The sequence below is a fragment of the Sinocyclocheilus anshuiensis genome, unplaced genomic scaffold (genome assembly GCF_001515605.1).
Source record: "Sinocyclocheilus anshuiensis isolate Anshui unplaced genomic scaffold, SAMN03320099.WGS_v1.1 scaffold1997, whole genome shotgun sequence".
In the NCBI taxonomy this organism is placed as follows: domain Eukaryota; kingdom Metazoa; phylum Chordata; class Actinopteri; order Cypriniformes; family Cyprinidae; genus Sinocyclocheilus; species Sinocyclocheilus anshuiensis.
Window position 1 is genome coordinate 22,552 of NW_015539934.1, and position 2,998 is coordinate 25,549.

At 44.6% G+C, this 2,998-nt stretch overlaps 8 non-coding genes across 8 annotated transcripts; all 8 read right to left on the reverse strand.

The window, feature by feature from the left end:
- Positions 1-96: 96 nt before the first annotated feature.
- trnav-uac (transfer RNA valine (anticodon UAC)) lies at positions 97-169 on the reverse strand. The gene has a single exon. It is a non-coding gene; the product is annotated as a tRNA-Val (tRNA).
- A 112-nt stretch (positions 170-281) lies between these two features.
- Positions 282-354, reverse strand: trnav-uac (transfer RNA valine (anticodon UAC)). Its single transcript has one exon. It is a non-coding gene; the product is annotated as a tRNA-Val (tRNA).
- A 112-nt stretch (positions 355-466) lies between these two features.
- On the reverse strand, positions 467-539 carry trnav-cac (transfer RNA valine (anticodon CAC)). Its single transcript has one exon. It is a non-coding gene; the product is annotated as a tRNA-Val (tRNA).
- A 1,205-nt stretch (positions 540-1,744) lies between these two features.
- On the reverse strand, positions 1,745-1,817 carry trnav-cac (transfer RNA valine (anticodon CAC)). The gene has a single exon. It is a non-coding gene; the product is annotated as a tRNA-Val (tRNA).
- Positions 1,818-2,194: 377 nt separating this feature from the next.
- trnav-uac (transfer RNA valine (anticodon UAC)) lies at positions 2,195-2,267 on the reverse strand. Its single transcript has one exon. It is a non-coding gene; the product is annotated as a tRNA-Val (tRNA).
- A 50-nt stretch (positions 2,268-2,317) lies between these two features.
- trnav-uac (transfer RNA valine (anticodon UAC)) lies at positions 2,318-2,390 on the reverse strand. The gene has a single exon. It is a non-coding gene; the product is annotated as a tRNA-Val (tRNA).
- Positions 2,391-2,502: 112 nt separating this feature from the next.
- Positions 2,503-2,575, reverse strand: trnav-uac (transfer RNA valine (anticodon UAC)). Its single transcript has one exon. It is a non-coding gene; the product is annotated as a tRNA-Val (tRNA).
- Positions 2,576-2,833: 258 nt separating this feature from the next.
- trnav-uac (transfer RNA valine (anticodon UAC)) lies at positions 2,834-2,906 on the reverse strand. The gene has a single exon. It is a non-coding gene; the product is annotated as a tRNA-Val (tRNA).
- Positions 2,907-2,998: the final 92 nt, after the last annotated feature.

Sequence of the window (2,998 nt, forward strand, 5' to 3'; positions counted from 1 at the left end):
CTTGCCTTCTCCTACCTCGAAATTAAGGTCTTTGCAGCTTGGACCACCTGCTTACCAGAGAGGCATTTCAGCACAGATAGAACAAAAGCCTCTGTCTGTTTCCGCCCAGTTTCGAGCTTGGGACCTTTCGCATGTAAGGTGAACGTGATGACCACTACACTACAGAAACCTGTCGGAAAACCTCTTTTGCTTTAACAAATGTAGGCAGACTTGTCCTTTTGTAGCGTTGCGCGAGAAAGCAACAGACCCCCGACTTAAGCAACCTTGGAAAAAGTCATCATTGTTTTCACCCAGTTTCGAACTGGTGACCTTTCGCGTGTAAGGCGAACGTGATGACCCCTACACTACAGAAACCTGTCGGAACATCTCTTTTGCATTAACACCTCTAGGCAGGCTTATCATTTTGTAGCGTTGCGTGAGAAATCAACAGACCCCCGACTTAAGCAACCTTGGAAAAAGTCACCATTGTTTCCGCACAGTTTCGAACTGGGGACCTTTTGTGTGTGAAGCAAACGTGATAACCACTACACTACGGAAACTTATCTGGAGAAACAACAGGAATTGTTCTTGAATGTCACAAAGAGTTTAAGCATTCCCTCAAAAATAAAACTCTGTTTCTGCTCAGGTTCAAACTGAGGACCTTTTGCCTGTTAGGCTAACGTGATGAACACTATATTACAAAAAGTTTACTTTCTTGCTGTTTCGGGTAAAATCGATACTGTAATCTGCCCTGAAAACAGATTGACAATCTGAGTACATCCCACACACAGTAGGACAGAATTCATTCAGCGTGGCATTCTGCTCAGAGTTCCTTAAAAACTTGCCTTCTCCTACCTCGAAATTAAGGTCTTTGCAGCTTGGACCACCTACTTACCATAGAGCCATTTCAGCACTGATAGAACAAAAGCCTCTGTCTCTTTCCACCCAGTTTCGAGCTGAGGACCTTTAGCATATAAGGCGAACGTGACGACCACTACACTACAGAAACCTATCGGAATACCTCTTTTGCTTTAACACCTGTAGGCAGGCTTAACCTTTTGTAGTTGCGTGAGAAAGCAACAGACCCTCAACTTAAGCAACCTTGGAAAAAGTCACCTTGGTTTCCACCCAGTTTCGAAATGGGGACCTTTTGCATGAGAGATCGAACGTGATAACCACTACACTACGAAAACTTATCTGGAGAAAGCAGCAGGAAATCTCCTGGAACGTCGCAAAGAGTTTATGGATTCCCTCAAAAATAAAACTCTGTTTCTGCTCAGCTTCGAACCGAGGACCTTTTGCGTGTTAGGCTAACGTGACGACCACTATACCTTACAGAAACTCAAAAAGTTTTCTCTCCTGCTGATTCGGGTAAAATTGATACTGTAATCTGCCTTGAAAGCAGATTGACAATCTGTGTAAATCGCACACACAGCAGGACAGAGTTCATTCGGCGTGCCAGTCTGCTCAGAGTTCCTTAAAAACTTTCCTTCTCCTACATCGAAATTAAGGTCTTTGCAGCTTGGACTACCTGCTTACCATAGAGCCATTTCAGCACAGATAGAACAAAAGCCTCTGTCTGTTTCCGCCCAGTTTCGAGATGGGGACCTTTCGCGTGTAAGGCGAACATGATGATCCTTACACTACAGAAACCTGTTGGAAAACCTCTTTTGCATTAACTCCTCTAGGCAGGCTTATCATTTTGTAGCGTTGCGTGAGAAATCAACAGACCCCCGACTTAAGCAACCTTGGAAAAAGTCACCATTGTTTCCGCACAGTTTCGAACTGGGGACCTTTTGTGTGTGAAGCAAACGTGATAACGACTACACTACGGAAACTTATCTGGAGAAAGCAGCCGTAAATCTCCTGCAAAGTCGCAAAAAGTTTATGCATTCCCTCAAAAATAAAACTCTGTTTCTGCTCAGGTTCAAACTGAGGACCTTTTGCCTGTTAGGCTAACGTGATGAACACTATATTACAAAAAGTTTACTTTCTTGCTGTTTCGGGTACAATCGATACTGTAATCTGCCCTGAAAACAGATTGACAATCTGAGTAAATCCCACACACAGTAGGACAGAGTTCATACGGTGTGGCAATCTGCTCAGAGTTCCTTAAAACCTTGCCTTCTCCTACCTCGAAATTAAGGTCTTTGCAGCTTGGACCACCTGCTTACCATAGAGCCATTTCAGCACAGAGAGTACAAAAGCCTCTGCCTGTTTCTGCCCAGTTTCGAGCTGGGGACCTTTCACATGTACGGCGAACATGATGACCACTACACTACAGAAACCTGTCGGAAAACCTCTGCATTTCAGCACAGATTGAACAAAAGCCTCTGTCTGTTTCCGCCCAGTTTCGAGCTTGGGACCTTTCGCATGTAAGGCGAACGTGATGACCACTACACTACAGAAACCTGTCGGAAAACCTCTTTTGCTTTAACAAATGTAGGCAGACTTGTCCTTTTGTAGCGTTGCGCGAGAAAGCAACAGACCCCCGACTTAAGCAACCTTGGAAAAAGTTACCGTTGTTTCCGCCCAGTTTCAAACTGGGGACCTTTTGCGTGTAAGGCAAACGTGATAACCTCTACACTACGGAAACTTATTTGGCGAAAACAGCCGCAAATCTCCTGGAACGTCGCAAAGAGTTTATGCAGTCCCTCAAAAATAAAACTCTTGTTTTGCTCAGCTTCCAAACGAGGACCTTTTGCATGTTAGGGTAACGTGACAACCACTACACTACAGAAACCTGTCAGAAAACCTCTTTTGCTTTAACACTTCTAGGCAGGCGAAGCCTTTTGTAGCGTTAAGTGAGAATGCAACAGACCCCAACTTAAGCAACCTTGGAAAAAGTCATCATTGTTTTCACCCAGTTTCGAACTGGTGACCTTTCGCGTGTAAGGCGAACGTGATGACCCCTACACTACAGAAACCTGTCGGAACATCTCTTTTGCATTAACACCTCTAGGCAGGCTTATCATTTTGTAGCGTTGCGTGAGAAAGCAGCAGACCCCTGACTTAAGCA